At 40.3% G+C, this 22665-nt stretch overlaps 1 long non-coding RNA gene across 1 annotated transcript in view; it reads right to left on the bottom strand.

Moving 5' to 3' along the window:
* LOC146763451 (uncharacterized) overlaps nt 1-22624 on the bottom strand; it is a 54460-nt gene extending 31836 nt beyond the window's left edge. The window contains exons 1-2 of the long non-coding RNA XR_014951795.1: nt 16748-22624; nt 2963-14539 (exon numbers count right to left, since the gene is read on the bottom strand). This is a non-coding gene — a long non-coding RNA (uncharacterized LOC146763451). The remainder of the gene's footprint in view (nt 1-2962; nt 14540-16747) is intronic.
* Between the last annotated feature and the right edge of the window lie 41 nt (nt 22625-22665).

Genomic DNA, 22665 nt, shown 5'->3' with positions numbered 1-22665 from the left:
GTCATTGCTTCTACAACTCTATGGTTGAAGCACGATATCTGTGGGGCTGACAAGTCTGTACAAGTGTCTTCTACCAGCCCTGTCCTGTTTTTCAAATCTGGTTGATGCTGGAAACAAGATGCCATATGTTTAGGATTTCTGAGCTATATTTAATCCTTTTCCCCTGAAAGCAAGTCCAGGCAGAGTGAGTGGCACTCTACATTTGTAAAGAATTGCAAATCACAGAGTAATGGCTGGATGTCTGGCCTCACACACACCCCAGGTACTTACAGAATCACATAAAACATTTAGGTTGGAAAAGACTTTCAAGGTCACTGAGTCCAACCATTAACCCAGGACTCAAGTCCACCGCTAAACCATGTCTCCAAGCAGCACATCTACATGTGTTTTGAACATTTCCAGAGACAATGATTCCACAGCTCCACTGGGAAGCCTGTTCCAATGTTTGACCTCTCCCTTTCAGTAAAGAAATTTTTCCTGGTATCCAGTCTAAACCTTCCCTGGTGCAACTTGAGGCCATTTTCTCTTGTCCTGGCCTTTTTTACTTGGGAGCAGAGACCAACCTCACTCTGTTCATAATGTCCTTTCAGGTAGTTGTAGGGAGAAATAAAGTTCCCTCAAAAAGGTATTTTCACCTCTGCATAGACATTCCTAAACTCAGTACACCTATAATTCATCTAGTATTTCTGCGTTTGATTCACTGAATCTATATTTCACTAATATTCCATCATTTCATCATACTTTCTGATCCTGTACAACTACTAGCCCATAGCACCTACTGTTCATAGACCACACTAACACACACACAAAACTTAAGTGCTTACAGCATATATTTAATTTTGGTCTTACCACATACTAGCCTAACCACATTACTGGTGTCTATATTTAACAGCAAGAGCTTGTTTCCTCAGTTTCCAAATAAAGATGATTTTTATGCCTGCTACCTGGCAATCAACCTGGAGTTTGCAAATCAAGCTGTGTTAAAAGCTGCTCAGCTTGTAAAAAAGTAAGGCAGAAGACTTGCATTTATGAGCTGTCAGAGCCTACCTTGGCTTCATCAATAAACTAATGAATGAACAAGTGGTGGACACCCATTAACAGTAAGACAAAGCAGACAGTGGAAGCAGACCTGAACTGGATCACATTGGCTCAGCCCACAGGGTTTACAGATGCAGCTTGAACAACTGTCACCATTCCCTTGCCTGTGAATGAGCGAGGAGCATTGAATTTACTGTTTCCTGACTTTCTCACAGATGCTTCCTATTCCCAAGCCTCTCTTTAGTTCTTGTACATTTCAATAGGCACTGTTTTCCCTGTTTCTGCTTCCATAAACAATCACTGAATGTTGCATTTTGTCAGCTGAGACAAAAGATATCAGTGAACACTACATTGATAGAGAAACACCCAATGTCAGGATATTCCTTTGACCTTCAAAATAACATCCTTTTCTACATACATTTCATGCATTACTGTGAGCCATCTGGTTTTATAATTTCCTGATTCAATAAGATTATACCTTACTTTGTTATAATTAATGTACCAATATTAATGACTATATATTAAATTAAAATAGTAAAAGAAATTAAAGAAGTCTCACATCATCTCATTAAATACAATATCAGAAACTTGTCAGAGAACTGAGCTGGTTTACTTAAGAAAATTTATCAACAGAGCTTCCCCGTGGAAGAACTCTGACCTTTAGTTAGCACTATAAGTTTTATTTTGGACTTTTTTCAAAAGATAAACTAACCTTGTTTCTTATGGCAAAGCAAAATAAGCAATAAAATGTTTTCTCTATATAACCAAGAATAATTCTTCAGGCAACTGGAAGATATTAATGCTTTAACACATACATATTTAGGGAATGGATTCATAAAACCTAAAAAAATACCACTGTATTTAAAGTGTACCACTGTTTGATAGTGAATTGTTTTATAAATGGAATACAGAGATACTTATACATGTAATAAAGTTATGGCATGAGAAAGAGAAAGACACATCTTTATTCATCACTTCTATGATTCAATGACAGAAATAAATTCTATAGGTCATGCAGTTACTTCAGAGGTAGAAACAGATCTTGCCTGTTTGGAAAAACACATTTTTTTTCATAGTACTACTTCTTGCATCAGTGGCTCAACTCATACCTCTCCCTTTTCTCCCTGTGAGGTGTAACAATCTCAAGTTTTTTATATAATAAAGCTTCGTAAAATTGAGCTTTTTAAGCAAGGCAAGAAACCAGATCCATCCACATAAGATTAAATTTGCAGGCAAACCTCCTTTGCATTATGCCATGACTAAGTAAATCAAAGTGCTACTAACTTAGCAAAGACTCAGATTGTCTTTGAGTCCATGAGTAATTTGGTTACATTTCTAAAATACAAAGCTTTCAAAGTTACTTTCTTGTGGGTGTCTACAAATACTTTTGCTTCTGGTGAAAAACTCTTAAGATAAAGTTGTATGCCTAATAATAGCTGAAATAGACAAACTAAGGAGCATTTCTTGAAGCCTGATTTAATTGTTACGCCAGGGGAGATGTGCATTCATATAGTCCTCCTACCACCTTTGTTTGGCTCCAACAAATATCCAGAGACCCTTCCAATCTCAGCTGTTCTGTGATTCTGTAAAAATGAATTCAACTATTCTGGTCTCAAGGCTAAATACTCACCAAGCAAAGGGTGAGCTGACAAGAAGCAGCATGATTAACTATATAGAAAAATAAAAATTTCTGTCTCTAAAGGATGAATCACATCACCCTAAGACTGATGTGTGAGTAATCCAGATGAAGCACACACTAGTAGCACTTATTTCTTTCCATAGCCTTTAAAGACTAGCTCTGACTTGTCAGGACCCACCCCCATACAGGCCACCAGTTTTTGACAGCAGTGCTTGGCACCAATCAACAGTGGATGGGAACTGACTGTTATCATCAGTTTATTATTTCACTATAAGACTTTCATACCTTCTCTGCATGAGATCACAGGGACAGCTTCTCTCAACACTGGCTCTTTTTCTCTTTCTTCCACATGGCTGTCTGACTCCTACCTCTCCCTATCACAATTACCCAACCCTTTCTGTCCCTAGCAGACATACTAACCCTGTCCATCCCTAGTGCAACCACCTGACCCTTACTCTTCACAGCAGAACAACCAACTCTCTCTCACCTAGCTAATCCACTCTTTTATAACACCCATCTTTATTGGACGCAGCTGTGCCCTATTAAGGGCAGGGCTGTTCCTACTCTGTGATAATTAGTACAGCTGCAACTCACCGGGGCAAGATTGCCTTCAGCACTATCTCTATTCTCCTACAATCTATCCTCCTACAGTGACTCAAACATTTAACTCCTACACATGTAAAACTAAATGATAAAAAGCTCTCAATAATAATAGACAATTGTATACAGGGAATACAGGAAGTTGTAGACTACCCTACAACCTGTGTAGACACCAGAACAATAATGATGATTGGACAGATTTCTACTGAGCAATGACCTGTAGTAAAGGTAGGTATTGTTACCACCAGCACTGCTGTTACACCACTCACATTGTAGTTCTCACCAGTAACCTACGTTTGGTCTTTTAATTACTTATTCTGTTTTGGGCTTGGCTCTGTTTACTGTTTTTTTCAGATTCTGCTTCTTGTCACTTCCAGAAACACCCACAGAAAACAGTGTATTTCTGGCTGAGGCTTTTTCTAGACTGGTTCAGATATTTCCTGCCTCTTTAGTCACTAGCTTTCTGTTGATCCAGGAGAAATCTACTGTTTATCTATGGTGGGGATACATATTTAGCTGCTGACTAGAAATTCAGCAAAGAGTTTGGTAGTTAGTACAGTAGCTTGTTTAGAGACCCTTAAAAAAAGTGCTCCTGGTTGCATGAACAGTGCAGCAGTGCTGGTGATGTGCTGTGTGGTGCAGTTTTTACCACCAGCTGGAGAGAGCACACAAAATACCTTAGCCCTGATGACAGTCTGGAGAGAAGTGGACAAGTAACCAGGTGCCAGGCTGAAAGGAATCTGGGCTGGGGTTAATGGTGGTCTCATCTGTGGGAGATGTGCATTGTTGAGGCTGCCAGGTGAAGGGGTTGGGAGGCAAGGTGTCATGGTTTGACACGGAAAAAGAATTTTTCCGGAAGGAAGAGGTCAATTTGGATATTGACCAATTGAAGGTGGACACGCCTCTGAGAACACAGAGGGGTTAAAAGCAGAATTCCCAGGAGAACTGGCTCTCTTTGGTTCCGGTCAGCGTGCAGTGCAGCCTCTCCCCTGCCTGGCCGTGGCTGGGTGGGGAGGGGAAGGCCCATGGCCTGACTGAGGTGGGCCCAAGGGTGGAGGGACTGGAACCCCTGCAGATGGAAGGGTGGAGAAATCTGGGATGTCTCCGTTCCCCCCCCCAAGAGTCTCTTGGCAGAGGTGGCTTGTCAGCAATTTCACTGCAGGGAAGAAGAAGAGCGAGGGGGCCGCAAGGTGCCCAGCTGCCTGTGGGAGTCGGAGCCTGGGCAGAGAGCCATCCCTGGGAGTTCGGACTTTTAACCCTTCCTTTAGAAATGAAAGCTTTGTGAATTTTTTTTTCCCCTCCTTGGTTTGAAAAGAGAGGAAGAGGGACACCTTGGACCCTGGGATGTTAGAAGGAGAAATTTTAGATGGGAGGGGGACAAGGAGTGGCTTTTGGCTGGACTTTTTCCTTGGTAGCCACTGACTGAATCAATCTTCTCCTCCAAGAGAGACTGTATTTTAGCAGGATGCCAGTGAGCCAAGAGACCTGCTTCAGCTGGGAAAAGACAGAAGTGGAGCAAACAGAGGAAAAAGTTAGGGGGTTTGTGGTGGTGCCCCCGTCCTCAAAGAAGGAGAAGAGAATAAGATCTCTGTTCTTGGATCCCCAGCCCCAGGGAAAAAAAATGGGGGGGACTGTGGTCCCAAAAAAGGAAAAACTGAACTGTTGTTTTGCTCCCCTCTTGGCAGGGCATCCTTGAAAGGAAAAATCCTAAAAGCAGTCTGTCCATCCATGCATTGGTGATGAGAGCACTGTGCACGGAAAGGAGAGGGTCACCATGGCATTTTTTTTTTCCTCCGGGCGGTGCCATGTGTGACATGGAAGCACAGGATGTGGCAGTTGTGTTTCCTGGAGGGTCTGTGGCACAGGAGAGACTCTGTGTCCCTTGATGGAGTGAGTATCGATTGTCTGGAGGGTGGAAACCTGATTGGGGTCCAGATTGTGTCTCACTGGGGTTTGTTGGAGTTGGGTGGTGGGAGGAGGAATGCTTTGCAAGGTTTTAATTTTGATCTTTGTGTGTTTCTTTTTCCTTCCTTTCTTTCTTTTATAGTAGTAGCCTAATAAAGTTTTTTTTCTCTGTTATTAAGCTTGAGCCTGCTTTGCTCTGCTCTCAATTGCATTTCACAGCATTCTTTTGAAAGATTGCATTTTCATGGGGCACTGGCATTGTGCCAGTGTCAAACCATGACACAAGGTGATTCCATACTATCATGGAGAAGGAAGAAAAGAGCATTGGGTCTTCCTGACGCCTGATGGAGGCAACAGCCTGAACTACAAAATGAGTAAGCACGGGATGAGGCTGTGCTTGAACCCATGGTAGAAGGAGACCCCTCTAGAGAGGAAAACTGTATGCTTATACCTTCTGACACCAACAGAATGGGTCCTTCTTTGCCTTGAGATCTGAGCTTAGAGTGCCCTGAGAGGCAAAACATGGGCACAAGCTCCACTGGGAAAACTCTGGAGCCTGTAATATGCATTAGTACCAAGATTAAATAGTATCTGATAGTGGTTGAAGACCCCCTTGCATAAGGGATGGACCTGCTGTCATAGGGCTTCCTGTTTGCTTTGTTGATTAATGACATTGTGGAGAAACTGCTGGGGCTCATTGTGTCCTCAGACTAATATTTCTCATTGTTTATCCACATGGGCACTGAGGGAGACCTGAAGCAACTCTAGAGGGTCTTCTTTGCTGAAGTGGCAGAGGTGCTGAACATGGGAATTCAAGAAGAATTTTCCACAATCCTACAGGTGAAAGGGAAAGGCCAGGTAGGATTGAACATCCTCATAATTTACCAGGTGGTTGCATGGCTGGTGTCATGACTAGTACTTTAGTTTTTATGACCATATTGCAAATTCCTTTTTCCATGATGGCAGAACAATTGAGAGGCAGATGTAGATCACAATCAATATTTATTTGAACATTTATTAATTAAGCTATTGTTATTAACAGAAGTTAACTATTCATACAGTACATTTCCCTTACACATACACAGTTACTAGTCACAGCAACAGTTTAAAAGCCAGCTTCAGCTGCTTATTCTGAAGAGTGATATTGATGCATCAGTGGTTTGTATGAAGGTTTTGAGAATGGTCCCTCCAATATTTCTTTTTTTTATCAGCTGTATGTGCAGTCCTGTAGCATTTATTTCCATACAGCAGCCTTCACTGCTTCTTGATGCAGTCTGATCTACACAACCTATTGTCAATGCTAGTGCAAGTTAGCAGCCAAGTACAGATTCAGCAGAACTCATGTTCTGAGTTTTTCAGCTCTTATGGATTCAAAAGGACATTACTGATGGATGGACACTAGCTCTGTAGAAAAGAGAGTCACAGGAGAAGAGGAGAGGGCATTACTGAACACAAGAAGGAGCAGTTTGAGTGTTGCTTTGGAATAAGAGACAGACTGGGTCAAAACTCATGAATCAGGGTCAGAGAAGAAACCACTGAGGAGACCACTGTAGTCAGGAAGTGAATTAAGCTTCTCTGAAGTTTTTTAAGCACCTTAAAGCAGACTCTGGCTCTTATGGGGGACTTTATCTTCTCTTACATCTTCTCAAGGGGTGACACAGCAGGATGAAAATCTAGGAGGCATCTGGAAAGTGTCAGGGAAAACTACTGCCACATATTTTAGGAAGACCAATCATGATCTTGAGCAAGAACTGCTTGGCAGTGTGATAATCAATGGCAGCCTTGGCTGTAGGGACTAGGAAAGAGTGGAGTTCAAAATCCTAAGGGGGAAGGATAAAGATGAATATACAGACCTCATAATGAGAAGAGCAAGATTTGCCTTCCTGGATGAACTGATACATGGGATCCTGTGGGAGGAATCGCTGAAAGTAAAAAGTTCAAGAGACTTTCCTTAAGGGAAACCAGAATTTTCCTAATACCCAGGAAAATGTGCAGTTGTTTCAGGAGACCACACTTCCTAAACAGGGAACCCAGCTAAGAGCTGTTGCAATGTGATTTCATGGTTTCCCCAGAACCCTGGTTTTCTCCCCTGAAGTTGTCCTACCCGGTGTGTCAATCACTCCTCCTTTCCCCACCCTGACCCCTGCCAGCACTGTCTGTCACTCCTGGAATTCCAGAAAGGTGCCCAGTGATTGGGTAGGTTCAAAAGATGCCCTCCACCCCCAGGGGGCATTGGGCCATCCTTTCTCCCCTGAGACCTCCTCTCCGGTACCTGGTTGGTGGCTCCCTGTCCCTTCCCCCATCCCCTCCCCCAGGTAAAAACCACACAGTCCGGGAGTTCTGGTGGAGCAGTGATAGGATTCAGGGTTCTGCTTGGAGCTGCTGCTACATTTAGAGGCCTGCAGGCCAGAATAAAAACTGCGTTAAACCCCCCATCAGAACCGACTCCTTTCCTTCACCATAGCCTTAAAAACCTCTCCAACAGCGTGAATCCTGAGGACCAAACCCTCTGCCAGGAAGCTCGATCCTCCACACCCCGAGCTCCAGCTTGCCTGGACTTGTCCTCGTGCACCCAGCTGCACCATCCAGCTAGCCAAAAGTGTCCTTGGGGTGAAACACCACAGTTGCCACCATTTGGTCCAGCAGCAGGGGCCAGACAAGGCAGGGCATGTCCCGTTCCTGATATCGGTACCTCCACTAAAGAGCCAATATTAAAAATAAGCAAGGGCAAGTTGCTAGGAAGAATATAGAAACATTGCCTGGACATGAAGGGGTGGTGAGTTATTCAATGCCTTCTTTGTCCCAGTCTGCCCCTGGCCAGGAGCTTCACTCATCTTTCACCAAGGCCTCTGTTCTCAGAGAGAGAATTTAAGAGAACCATACACACTGGAAAGGAATAGCATCAAGTATCTTTAAGAAATATTTAACTATACAGATCCACAGGATCAGGTGATATGCATCTGACTGCTCGCCATCACCACTGTAAAGCTGCTTTGTACTATTTTTGAAAGACTGTAGAAATCAGATGTTCTGATGACTGGACAAAGGTTAATATTGCATTTGGCTTAAGATCCTATTGATCTGAGGAACAGCAATCTGGTTAGACATAATTTTGTCCCTGGGAATGTCAAAGAATATGTTCTTTTGAAAGCTATTTCTAGGCACAAGACACAGGAGGTGATTTGGAACAGGCAGCATGATTATACCAAGAATACATCATAGTTAATATATCCAGTTCCAAATGCCTTTTATGATGAAAGAATATTTGTGGATGTGAGGAGGATAGTGGATGTTCCCTGTCTTTTCTTTAGCAAGGCCTTGAGATATTTCACAGCTTTCTTGCACTATATTGGTATCTACATAGATGAACTGGAGGTTTCCACTCATTTTGGCTGGGATAGAGTAAATTTTCTCCACAGCAGCTGTGTTTTGGATTTGTGCTGAAAATGTGTGCAGGGCTTCTTTAGTTACTGCTGAGCAGGGGTTACACGGAGCCAAAGCTGATTCTGTTCCTGGCATTCCCTCTTCCAGTGAGGAGGCAGGGGGTAAAGAGATGCTTGGAGGGAAGACAAACAGGACAGAGGACATCCACTGATCACAAATATATTCCAGATCATAGGATGTAGTGCTCAGCACCAAAATTCAGGAAGGGAGGTTGGTGGGGCCTCACTGGGCATTGGCTGGTTGATGGTGAGCAATTGTTTACTTTTATATTTCCAAGAAAAAAATCTTGGGATTCTATTTTTCTTTCTCTTTGTTTGTTTTTTTTTTTTCCTTACTTATTTTTTCCTTTGTCTGTCTTATTTATTATATTGCTTTTATTTCACTCCTGAGTTTTCTTCAGTTTTACCCTTCTGATTCTCTCCCCAGCACTGAGGGGGAGTGAGTGAGCTACTGCATAGGGTTTAGCTGCTCCCTGGTGTTAAACCACAACAATGGGTTAAAAAACACATGTGTGATTCTTCAGGCTAACTGCATACTGGTTTGTAAAGGACAAAAAAGCAGCCACTAAGAAAAATGAAGTGATCAGTCCTTGCTAAACCACTCTCAGAGGAGCTCCCCACATTCAGTTTGGGACCCCTCAGTATATTAAAGACCAGCTGGTGAGACTTCAGCAAACATCAATGACTGAAGCATTTGCCTTGTGAAAAGAGGCTGAGGGAGCTGAGTTTATTTATTCAGAAGAGACAGCTGCAGTGGAACTTAGGGACCGTCAAGAAGACAGAGTTAGACTCTTTCCTAAGGTGCAGCAGTGGGAAGATGGAAACAGTGTCCATAAACTCTAAAGATGGGATATCCTGAGTATACAAGGTAAACATTATAATTAAGCACTGGAGCAGGCTGCCCAGAGGAGCTGCATGAACTCCATCCTTGGAGATGCTCAAGACCGAAGAGGACAAAGCCCTGAGCAATATTGTCTGGTTGTTGATCCTCTGGCCAGAAGGCTTGAGTAGAGGAGCATGAGCACCCTTCCAATCTAAATGATTCTATGAAATACTCTTTTCCCCTCCATCAAATGTATGCTGTGACAAATAGTGGGTAATGTCTCTATGAATGAGAGTGGACATAACTGCAAATCCCACTCTAATCCACTCAGCAGCAGCTCTGGAAATCTGATCTGGCTTTCCAAATTAAATTCTTACTTTCCTTATAGGTGAGAACCTTAAAAATACTTACAAAAAATAATTATTTTGAGAACAGTATCACTTTCCCTTTGCTGACCCCTGAAGTATGCCAAGATTACAATCCGTGTAATTCTAAGATTACACCGTAGTTGGTAGTTGGATGATCTGCTACTCACCATATTAATTTACCCTTCAAAAAAAGAAAAGAAATCATTAATTAACACTCAAAACAAAACAAAACAAAAAAACCCAAACAAACAACCAGCAACAACAACAACAAAAAAAAAACAACCACAAAACAACCCTGAAATTTTGATGGCAGTCTTGGAAGAATTTTATCCTTAGCAATATTAGCATCTCAAAGTAGAAGGTATTTTCAGGCTATACTACACAGAGTAATGCAGAGTTTAAAATTTAAGTAATAATTATCTGTGAAAGCTAATTTAAAATCACTGGCATTTCATAATGATCATCCAAAGACACAGAAGTCTGTAAAGCAGCTAGAGCTTTCTCAGACTTTATAGCAAGAATACTTTTAATGTAATTATAGCAATTAAGACCCTTCAATTAATAACTTTCTTTTCAGATTAATAAGCCACTTATGTAGTACAATATAAAGAGGCTTCTAATTACAGTGACAACATTGTGATTTCTGAAAACTGCTTAATAATGTGTGATAAGCGACTGCCAACTTGAATTAAGATGTTTTAGGAATCCTGCATGAACCTGATGTTTGATAATACTGTTTTGAAGACATGATTTGAATTGCAAATTTAATTTAAAGGAAAATTCAGCATTCTCCTGCCAAAAGTGGTAGAATTTTTTTTTTTCAGGCTGAGCAGCCCTTTAAAAACACAGCAACACTTGATAAAACAATTTGTTGTTGTTTGATGTAGCTGGCCAGCAGATGCAAGGCACTCTGGTAAGAGAAAAACTTCTCTTAATAATTTCAGGGGATCAAAACCTTAAGTGAATTATCTGGTTTAAACAAGGCATCCTCTCAATAGGAACGATAAGGTAATTAATAAGAAATTAATAAATATAAGTTATTTGACTTAACTAAAGTCAGAAAATAATAAGATGTTGAAACTGGGTCTCTAACTGCTCCAGAGCAAAGTGTCTATTTCAGGTATTAATGAAGTTTGTCCCTTGGTGCATATGAAGCTCTTGGATTCTTGATGTTTTGAATCCATTTTTTCTTTTCAAATGTCATAAAGATTTAAGGAAGACTTATTTTTCATATTTTAGACATGAATACTGAGATATAGAAAAATCCGATTTTTCAAGAGATTAAATTAGCTGACTCTACTTCTGAAGTTTTTATCCCCAATACATAATTCAAAGTCATGTATCCTTTTCAGGTTACTGAGCGTAGGGTGAATGGTTGCTAAACTACTACTACTACTAAACTACTACTGACAGGTTTCCAAATGAGCTACCAAATTGTGACATGTTTTTTGAGAATACCATTTTTGAAATGCTAATATTATTATTATAAGAGACTTAAAATTATAATTGGGTTAAACACTGTTAAGACCACCCAAGGACTTTGGCCACTGCATCAAATCGTGCAAAGAAACTGCTCATCTGCAACCACTGAAGCTCAACCCTCCAAATATATGCCTTCTGATTTCAGGAAACTGGACAGTGAGTTAAGCCACCTGACAGGAACTCGGGGCAACATAAAGGTCATGCTATTCTCCAAGTATATCAGGTTTAAGTAGGAGCAAACAAGGCTGGGGCAGGCCACAGCCCACAGACTCATTTGCTGAGGCCAAGTTTGCATGCTCTTCTCCCACAAACCAAGGGGGAGCAGGAGGGGAGTTTCTGGGAAGTGGTGACAAAGCCTCTGGTCTGCATAAAACAGAGGGTGAACATCCACCGCTGAAGGCTAAGAGCTGAGACTTAGGCCAGATAAGAAGCAGACCAAGTGTAGACAAAATTATGCTTTTTGCCATGCCAATTGTCTTCTCTTACACAAACCGGTCCAGTTGTAAAACTCTCCCTCCCATCCCCCTAGAAGGTCACATTTTCACAGGACATTCAACTGCTGTGACATGAGAGGCAGCTGTCACACCTAGAAGGTGTCACAAACCACCAAAGACTGGAGAAGCATGTCCCTTACTCGTTCCTGAGGCCTTCCACCAGAGGATTGCAGTCGATTCACATCTTGCAACAGATTAATTGTTGCAAAAGACAGTGTAAAACATCCACCCCTCAGGGCAGTCCCAGCTGTACCTGAGCTATACTAATCCACGGAACTCTGTTTCATGGGACCCCAACACCTACAAGCTCAGGGTGAAAAGGACCAATGGGACGCCACTGGATCCACAGCAGTGGTGAATCTTTCTACCTATGTTGTCTTTCAATCTCCTTCTCCCTTACGCCCTCTCTTTCCTATTACTTTTTCTCTATTTCCCATTTACAGTTAAATAAAATCTGTACTATTGGCTTTGGCATATGGTCTTACTTGCATCTTAATTTGAGCAGAGGCATCTTGCTAATAATCATATCATAACAATTATAGTCATAATTAAATTCATCTGTTCTTTAATACACATGAAAAGAGAAATCCCAGACAAATTTTCTGAAAAAATTCAACTATTCATTGAGCAGATCAGAAATATTAGAATTACAGTTGGATGCACTTTTAGAAGGAATAATCGATTTAACAAAAAAGCAATTTTACATTTTGTAATGGCATCTATGATGGTGTGCTGAATCTGACAAATAGGCTTTATTAAAAAACCCAAACAAAGCCAGTCATTTTCAGGAGTCAGTTACAAAACCAGGAAAGAAAGGTATCTTTTCTTCCCAAACGTTATCCACTAGTATATAATAAAGTTGCCAGGGAACATAGAAAGGGCCCGGTTTATATATTCTAAGTGTGACTACATTCACAATTATCCCACATTAAATGAAATGGGTAATTATCCCAAAGCAGGGGTTGCTCCTTCACAGCAGGGATTCTGCACAAAAAGGGATGTATTAGAAAAATAATTGTCAAAACTGTTCTGTTCCATACAAAATATTTTAAATATAGACATGGTGAGACAGATTGTTTCATTACCTTTGAGGTTACAGGATTTGTGTGGGAGATTCGGCATAAAAAGTATTAAGACAAGGCTGTCTCATACTTCAAGTATAGCTGAAGGCCCTAAACACAAGACTATCCAAGAAGAGATCAGAACATCCATTTAGGTTGTTTGCTGAATATAGCCACTGTCTTCTACTCAAAAGGCGTCCAAAATGAGACTCCAGCTGTCAGAAAAATTTTCAGGGAAACAGGCACAAGAATTGTTAGCTCTGGCAAAAGAAGGCAAAATAGTCTTCACTATTCATGTTATAGGAAACACTTTCATTATCAGGTAATCAAATCAACTTCTTTCTCTCCTCTCATGTTCCACATCCACAAAAAAAAAAAAAAATTCAACAAATTTTAGAAGAATGGAATAATTATACTATTATGCTGAGTTGGATGTGAAGCAGTAAAGCTTTCATCTCAAATGGCTTGATAAAGTTGTAACAAGCTGAAAACAGACCCTGTACCAGGAAGCATTGGCTAGCCTTGGCTCTTGGTATTGTATTTTGTCACTGGTGGAAAAATAAGCAATGAAATGAATGAAAAAAGCATTTGAGACGTAGTACATACATGGGCACACTGAATTCTGACTTTCTTTTCTTGTGTACCTTTTTGTTCATATTGTCTCAGTAACAGACAAATACAATATGCTATCAAGTTATATTAAAATACTCTTTTTGAGAATGGAAGGCAAAACATGGATGAGAAAAGTAAACTAAGACTTCAGTCACTCCATATAAGGGAGTGGGAAGAAGATGGAAACCAAATAACAGGACAGCAAAGCATAGAAAAAAGGCATAATAGAGAAGAATGAGGAAAATATATTAAAAGCTCTAATCTGATGAAGCATGTTGTTCATACAGTTTATTTTTAATAATGTTTTATGAATCCTTTATTCTTTACCAGTAAAGGATCACAGTTGTTGCATACATGAAATAACAGCTGTGATAAATTGTGTTGTAATGTTTCATGTCTACTATACAGAGAAAAGAAGAATTACACCATACAGGCAAGGAAGACATGAAAAACTTAAAATTAGATACAATTTCAACAGTTTCTGTCTTCCTCAGCACTCATGCATCATAGTCTATGCAACAGCTTTTGAGACACAATATAGCCATTGTTGATTAGTACTAAATGCTTGAACCAGTGAATTTCAGTTCCTAGTTTACATACTGTTGTAATTTTACTACTTCCTACTGAACAAGTCAGAATATCGACAGTACTGTAGTTAAAGACGTGCAAACATGCTGACAATCTTTGGGAATTAAATTTGTTTCTTGGTCTATGGTATGTACAACAGACAGCTTCCCCATGATACTGTCTAGAAGACAGGGATTCTAGAGTGTCTCCTGAACAACTAGCCTCCCATGCTTGCCTCCACCTATTCATCTTCGACAGCTAATTCCTAATCCCTTCTGGATATAACTTTGTTGCAAAGCTGTCTCACAGCTGTATTTAACAGTCTTTCCAATTCTGCTTCTGCAATGACTTCTCCCATTATTGGTGTCGCTTACTTTGAAGGGATGAAGGGATTAAGGTTCTCATAGAACTTCTCTGCTACCAACCACACCATCATGCTCCTCTCCTTCTGCTCTCTCTTGTGTTTGATTTCTTCCACAGTCGGTTCAGGTCTCTAAATTCAGCTCACTAAGAGGACAGAAAATTAAATAATCACAAGATTAATACATTTCTTCTGGCTACAGAGTTGAACTGGCTACTCAAGGAATGAGGTAAGAACCAGAGATGGCACAAGTAAAGTCATTAGATTGGACAAAGGGCAGAAATGAAGAAGGAAAAATCAGAACTACTGCTTAAGATATGGATGTTAGACAGGACCAAGTGTCTTATCTCATTGCTCCTCAGCTACACAGCCACCTTTACTGAATATTTTTTAATCATGTAAAAATATTTCTATTTCTCCACAAAACACATTTGTTAATGGTATGCAAGTCATTAAACCACCTAAAGTCAATTGCACCATGTGGCTGTGTAAAGCCAAAGGATAGCCAAACTACTTGTAGAACAAGCACTAAGAAAGACGAAATTCAGTAAGCAAATATAAGCCTCCACCTGTGGCTGAATTTATGCCTCTGTAGGCTCTTTGTCACAGGAAATAAAATCAGATTTTCTAAAAACTTCTGAAAATGTTTTTATTGATTGAAAAAGCAGTTTTCTCTGATTCTTGAGATATCAGCTGCTATCCTGCATATTGAGCCATGCTTTTCATCTGTTTCAGAGCTAGAAAACCTCTGCACCAAAAACCTCCAAGTCTAACAGCAGAATAAAATGGCCAAAGTGAATTATATGCCAAGTATTTTCATTTTAAATGAAGGCATAGATGTAGGGAAATTATCTCTGTGGCTAACTTATGACTCTCAACTAGCATTCCCATCTGCTGGATCAGAGCCTAAACTTGTATTTCAATAGAGGCAGCAAATGCTAGACTCATACCAAGGCCGTATTGTATTATGACATTGTTATATGAAGAAGGATTAGAAAGCAGTAGAAAGTCTTCCAGGACTGATAAAAACAGAAGTGGCAAGCCCAAGCAGAGAGTTTACTTATTGTAGTTCAGATAATTGTCCTAATTTTAATTTTTCTTTCTGTATATAACATATACCATCTGAAACTATAAATCATATCCCATAAGTCTAGTCCTTTGACAAACTGTAAGTCACTGAGTAAGATCTCAAGTGGGTACCTTTTTGGTGGACTAAATCTATCAAAGGGACAGCTTGGAGACCTATGACCCCAATGACAACTTCAGTCCATTTAATAGAAAAAAATTGTGCTTGCAGAACCAAGCCAGAAAATTTTTTTGATTACTCTGAAAGGAGTCTGGTATGCATAAAGTTTGATAATCAGAGCTCTTTTCCTAAGACTTTACAGGTTTGCTTTTCTCAGATGTGGGTGGCAAGTATCACAGGATACTGGATTATGAACAGACGCATAAAAAATTCAATTATCTATTAATGTTCCTTGGCATCTGTAGTCATAAAAGCATGCTCTCATATTCTGTATCTACTTTCTTTCAATAGCATTAGACATCATCTCTTCAAGCTTAGGCTGAAGTTATTAAGTACAAATTATAGCAAAAGAGTTGCTATGATTCTATCCAGATGGTACTTAAATTATCGTTCTCTAGACATATACAATCTTTATGTAAATTATTACTAATGGAAAATCTGAGAACCACAGAACCTTTGCTGGAGCTCTCTTGCATGGGAAAGAAGCCAAACAAGTGCTCATAACATTATATTGTCAGCAGAGCTATATAGGAAATTAGTTCCATTCCACAGTTTTTTTGAGAGCATAAATAAAAAATGCTCTCGCATTGCATTGGAACAAAACCAAGAGTGTTCCAAGTAAGAAACCTGACAGAAACAGCCTTTATCCTTTATTGAACTAACTACTCCCAGAGTGGAAGTATTCCCCATGGTTACAATCTTTTACTCTGACCTAGGCAAAGCAGCATCAGATACTGCACTTCTGCAAGTCATGTAAATGCCTTAGTCCTAATGAGATGGAATTTTTTTTTTTTTTGTGTTCTCTACTGTCATCAAAAATTCCACTCCTAGTATTTGAACTCCTGCAGAAAATTTTGATTTCAAAGAACTGCTCTGTTGTCATGTCAAAATAAAAAACTGTTTGCCATAAAATTTCTAAATAACCACAGTTTTCAAAATTTTGCCTCTGAATATTGAGAAACCTCTGACATAACTCACAACAAAAAAAAATAGATAACTTATTGACTTAGATTAAGTCCATGTAGCTAATAAATAAACATCAAATTTTTGTTCTCTCATCAGATGGAAAATACAAGCATGTAGACAGCTGTTCCAAATCAAAGTATACCTGTTTCTTTTGTCCCAGGGAGCCCAGATCTGGACACAATACTTCCAATAAGGCATTATCAGTGAATATAGGTGAAAGATCACCTCCCTCAACCTGCTGCCCAGGATATGTCTTCTTTGCTGCAAAGGCAAATTGCTAGTGCATGATCAACTTGGTGTCCACCGATACCACCATGTCCTTTTCTGCAAAGTTCCTTTTCAGCAGCTCAGCCCCCAGCAGGTAATGGTGCCTGGGGTTGTTTGCCCCAGCTGCAGGACTCTGCAATTCCTGTTGAATTTCAAGAGGTTTCTATCAGCCCATTTCTCCAGCCTGTCCAGATCTCTCAGGTTGGCAGTATTACCCTTTGGTGTGTCTGTCACACCCACCTGTTTTGCATCATCACCAAGCTTACTGTGGATACACTCTGCCCCATCACCCAGAAATGAGGATGCTATTCTCATCTACCAAGCCAGTTATCTCATGGATGCACCTTAGGATCATATCAGGTTGGTTAAGCATGACTTGGTAAATCCATGCTACCTTTGTCCTTTATGTGCCTGGAAATGATTTCTGGGATTAGCTACTCCAGCAAGCACCACAGGGATAAAGGTGAGAGTAACTGGCCTGTAGTTCCCTTGGTCTTCCTTCTCTTGCTTTTTTTGAAGATAGGTGTGTCATTTACTTGTCTCCAGTCTTCAGGCACTTCTCCCAGTCACCATGATGAATCCACAACTATCAACTGGTCTCACAATGGCATCATCCAGCTTTCTTGGCAGTCATGGATACCTCCTATTAGGACCTATAAACTTACCTCAGTTTGCTTGTGTATGCCCTGACCTCACCTTCTTCCATCAAAGGTATGTCTTCTTTGTTTCAGCCCTTCCCACTGGTATCTGGGATTTCTGATGGCCAGTCTTATTAGTAAAGACTGAGGCAAAAATGGCAATGCCTTTTGCATGTCCCATGTCACCAGGGCCACTTCCCCATTCAGCAGCATGTCCACACTTCCCCTATTCACTCTTTTGCTACTTGTGTACTCAAGAACTTTACCTTGCTTCTTTTGACATCCTTTCTCAGATTTAACTACAAGTGGGCTTTGCCTTTCATAGACATTTCTTTGCATGCCAGACAGTGCCTCAGTATTCCTCTCAGGTCACCCATCCCTGCTTCCACCTTCTATAAACTGTCTTTATATGTTTGAATTTTGCCAGGAGCTCCTTTTTCTTCCATGAATAAAATATGTATGGAAACTTACTATACAATAAGCTTTTCAAAGAAGAAGAAGTGCATCTCTGGTTTTACTTAGTATTTATCTGGTACCACACATTTAATTTCTTATAATTTATAATACATTTTGAGTAGGTGTTTGAGAAGGTGTTGAGTAGGGTTTTTTGCCTAAGTAAATTTACCTCATTAGAGATTTAATAATGCAGGAACCTTCTTCAGGTTGTAACTATACATGCTGTGACTGGGATTGAAAACCAGAGAGGAAATAAAAGACTTAGCTCCCTTCTCCAGTACATAACTTCTGAGTTATATCCAATAATTGACTTAGAAACCTAAAAGTGACATGTTTAGTTTCTATGCTAGGGGACCTAAAGAACATAGAGATCATGGAGCAGTTCCAAAACTCAGAACAGACTCCAAGCCATGAAGTATACTAAGCAGAAAAGAAATTATAGTCAGCAAACAGCTGTCTCCCAACTTAGCTGAATCACCTACACTTGATAGAAAATATCTCTGCTTGTTAGGAAACAGAGACTCCTTCTATCCCAATTCTTTCAAAGGAAAGAGCACAGCTTACTCTTTCCTTATAGAAGAAGTTTTTCTTTTATTGTTTTCTCCCCTTCTCTTAATGCTCCTAAAACTGCCCACAAATGGGCAAGTACAAGTTCCTGGTTGAAGGAAGATTTGATTTTCCTAGCAAGTGTCATAATAATCAAGCTACACCACATTTTTCTACCATTTTGCTTTGGCACTGTTCCAAGAACTGAAAAGTCACAGGGACAGTCAGAGAACAAGAAAGAGTGTGACTGTAGCCTGTGTTAAGGGTTGTTTGGATAACAAGCCCTCATCTGTATAAGTTTCCCCAACATCTGGCCAATGTAGGCCTTGGGACTGCATAGGCCCATAGACAGATCCACTCCGTCACTGCTTCAGGGAGCAATTTTTCTTTTCTGTACAGTGGAACTACTTTAAAAGCATACTACAAAGTCTGGTAGCTAGTCCACAGTCCTAACAGATGGAAGCTGTAGTTTGACTCCCATCATGCTGATGAAATCTTAAGACTTTGTATTCTGCCTTGGGGAAAGGTTCAATATCTACTCAGGCCTTATGGAAAAAGTGGGGCACAGCCTCTTTCTATATTCTTTTAAAAAGGCAATAGGTGTTACCAAACTTTACAAGGTTCTTAAATCAGCCTCTATTTCATGCATGGTCTGAAACTTCCTAACATAATAAGCCTCTCTGTTGAATGAAATACAGTGAAGTTTAGTTTCTAGATTTAGAATGGATGAAGCATGGAACAATTATCAAAATTACTGTTCCAATATTAACACTTACAGCATCTGAAATCTGAGACAGTAAAAACCAAAATAATTAAAGTACAACAGAAAACCATGTATATGCTTACCTGGTAAGAAGATAATCAGTAATGCCTCCAGACTTACAGCTTTTCATCTCTGCACCCAAATTCCCTTCTGGGTTTTTATTGGACCTGCCACAAGACATTTCATGTAACATTATTTTAATCAAATGGATATAAAAAGGCAAATGTTATTCCCTTCTCAAACTGAAATGCTTTTTTAAAACTAAATTAGTGTGTTAAGCCACTCTGAAGCAAGACAGACTCTTTATATCACACTTCAGATTATATTTACAGAAAAATATCTTAAAAGCACAGTGGCATTTCTTCTAACATATAAAGCACTGAGAAAACAGCAAAACTAGAAGAATTTAACTGGAAGTTAGTCTCTTGAGAAGTTTAAACAGAAGAACTGTTTATTAAATAACAGCTTTACTGGAAACAAATTTTCAGCATTGCTAAGTTATGATGCCTTCCGTCTGAGGATGGGCATATAAATCACATATATAATCTACATATCTAATGTTTGGAGAAATGTAGCTACATTCATCATTATCGTATCTGAGTGCAAAGAAAACTGTAAAAGCAGGAAAATTTTCTGATAGACCATCCACTCCCTGCAGTCCTTGTTCCCAGAAATGTATATTAGTATATACATTTAAGTATTAGCCTTTTCCCATCTTCTGCCTGTTGGCTTCATGAACATTGCTGTGGGAAAGTTAGTGCTGGTATAAATCATGCTCTTTCCTTAGAAAATAATAGTATTTAAAAGAGATATTGGATATTTCCCAGAGAGTTATAATAAAGCCCAGCTCTGTGCCCTAGCATATCAATGTTGTTCTCCTGGCAACTTCAGAATCTTTAAGTGGGAGTCATACAGGATCAAATTCACGCAGTAGGAAATTATTTCTGCCAGGCAAATTAAAGCCATAGAAAACACAGAAAACAGTTACAATCTTAAAATGCATTCTTTATTGATCCAGGTCTCAGAGAATGTGTGTTCCATCAGCAACTTGCTGGTTTGCAAACCAGAAGTTTTATATTACTGCCTGCATTTTCCATTAGACACATGAATCTGTAGGCTTCATTATATGAATTTGAAGTTGTTAAAAGATTACTACATTTTGGCACAAGATGACACAACTGAAATATGCACAAATCACAACCAGAGCATCTCCAACTCAAGAAGTTTAGGAAAAATATAAGCAAATTAATTTATTATTAACTGAACAGTATTAAAGCTTAGTAGGGAAAAAAAAGAAAAATTACATTGTCAAAACCATTATTATGCTATTATACCTAGAGAGATAAGTATAAGCAAAAACTTAAACCATACAATATTTTCTTTCACTTCTTTTTTTTTTTTCCTAGAATGAAAATATGCTTCTACATCCATTCTCGAATGAAAAGCATATAATGATGACTATGATGGTTTCATTTCTCTGCTTAGTATGGTTAAAACTACCTATCTAATCTTTGTAATTGCTGGCATTCGAGGGCACATTTACTGAACAGGAATGATCTCCTTACTCCTTTGACCACAGTGAGGAAGTTATGAGGCTTGATGGTGTTCAAACTATAGGGTTCCAGGTACACCAACATAAGGCACCCTTAACTTCCCCTTGTCTTTCAACCCCCAAACCACCAGGAATTAACCACTAAACCAAAAAAAAAAAAAAAACCAAAAAAAAAAAAACCAAAAAAAAAAAAAAACCAGAGTGAGAACCAGAAATGAAAACCAAAATGTCAAACCCAACTAAACCAAATACATGCAACAGTTCCTATTGTTCACCTCTGTAAGGGAGACACACACTAAATACAGCAGCATTACTTGGTGGACCATGTTCTCTCATTTTTTCTAATGATACAGCTTGAGCTCACCCTCCCAGTTTTTTACTGGACTTCTTGGCCAAGATCTGCTGAATAGATTTACCTGTAGGAGCTGTTGGCCCATGGCATACAGCACCATGCCAGTCCTAGCAGAAAAGTCAGTTTTGCTTTTATCTGCTAACAGACAACAAACAGACCTGGTCTCATGTTTGCTTTGTTGCAAACATCTTTCAACAAGTGGTGTCAGACAAAAAAATTAAACGCTGAAATATAAGTATCTCTGGCCTCTGGGGAAGAAACAAAATTACCTAATATCTACATGACAAAAGCTGGTCATTGTGGAGACAAAACACTAGATTGTGCAAATGAATGAAAAAATTATCAAATTTTTCACTATCACTTCCTAGGGCTATAAAGTCTATTAATGTTTGCTACTTTTTCCAAAAATAAAATAAATATGAAACATTAAAATATTTATGGAAGTATTCAGTCTTGCAAATGCTTCATTTTTCTGTCATTTTGCATTAGGTATACATTATAGGTAAAATAAAATTTATATTATCAGTGGTATCCCAGGACTGAATATACGCTAAAGTGTTTGAAGACTGGGATCAGTCTTAACTTTTTTTCCGGCAGGCAGGTAGGTGGAGTCTGGGACCCAGTCCTTGCGGACACGGCCCTGCCCGGGAAGTCGCTGGGAATTCGGGAGCAGTCTCGGCCTGGCGGGCACGGTCGGACCTTGTACCCTGCCACCTCCAGCTCCTCCTTCAGTCAATAAATTGTCAGGAAATCATCTAGTCCAATTTCCTTGACAAGGCAGGGTCATGTAGAGAAAGCGGCACAGGAACGTGGCCAGGTGGGATGTCTCCAGTGAGAGAGACTCCAGGACCTCCCTGGGCAGCCTGTTCCCGTGCTCTGTCATCCTCAATGTGGAAAAGTTCTTCCTTACGTTGAGGTGAAACTTTTTGTGTTGCAGTTTATAGCCCTTGCTCATCGTTCTGTCACTGGGCACCGCTGAGAAGAGCCTGGCAGGATCCAGCTGACAGCCGCCTTTGAGATATTTATATGCATTCATGTGATCCCCTCTCAGTGGTCTCTAGACTAAACAGGCCCAGCTGCTGCAGTCTCTCCTCATTAAAGAGATGCTCCAGACCCCAGATGATCTTTGTGGCCCCCCACTGGACCCTCTCCAGCAGCTCTTTGTCTCTCTTGTGCTGAGGAGCCCAGAACTCAGCACAGCGCTCCAGATGTGCCTGACAGGGCCGAGTAGAGGGGCAGGACCACCTGCTGGCCATCCCGATGCACCCCAGGTTACCACTGGCCCTCCTGGCCTCAAGGGCACATTCGCATTATAGCCCGAGATCTCCTCTTTCCTCACGGCTCGGGACACTCCGCGTTTGCAGGGCTCTGTACCCGAAGGTGAGGCTGCACCAGCGCCGCCGCGCCGGCACCCCCGCCCCGCCGGGGCTGACTCACGGCCGGGCCGGGCGGGGCGGCGGGGATTGGCTGGCGGGCCGGGCGGGGC

Source organism: Lonchura striata, chromosome 1A, assembly GCF_050655825.1.
Source record: "Lonchura striata isolate lonStrDom1 chromosome 1A, ASM5065582v1, whole genome shotgun sequence".
Lineage (NCBI taxonomy): Eukaryota > Metazoa > Chordata > Aves > Passeriformes > Estrildidae > Lonchura > Lonchura striata.
The sequence above is the reverse complement of the archived record's forward strand: the minus strand, read 5'-3'. Positions and strand labels throughout refer to the sequence as shown.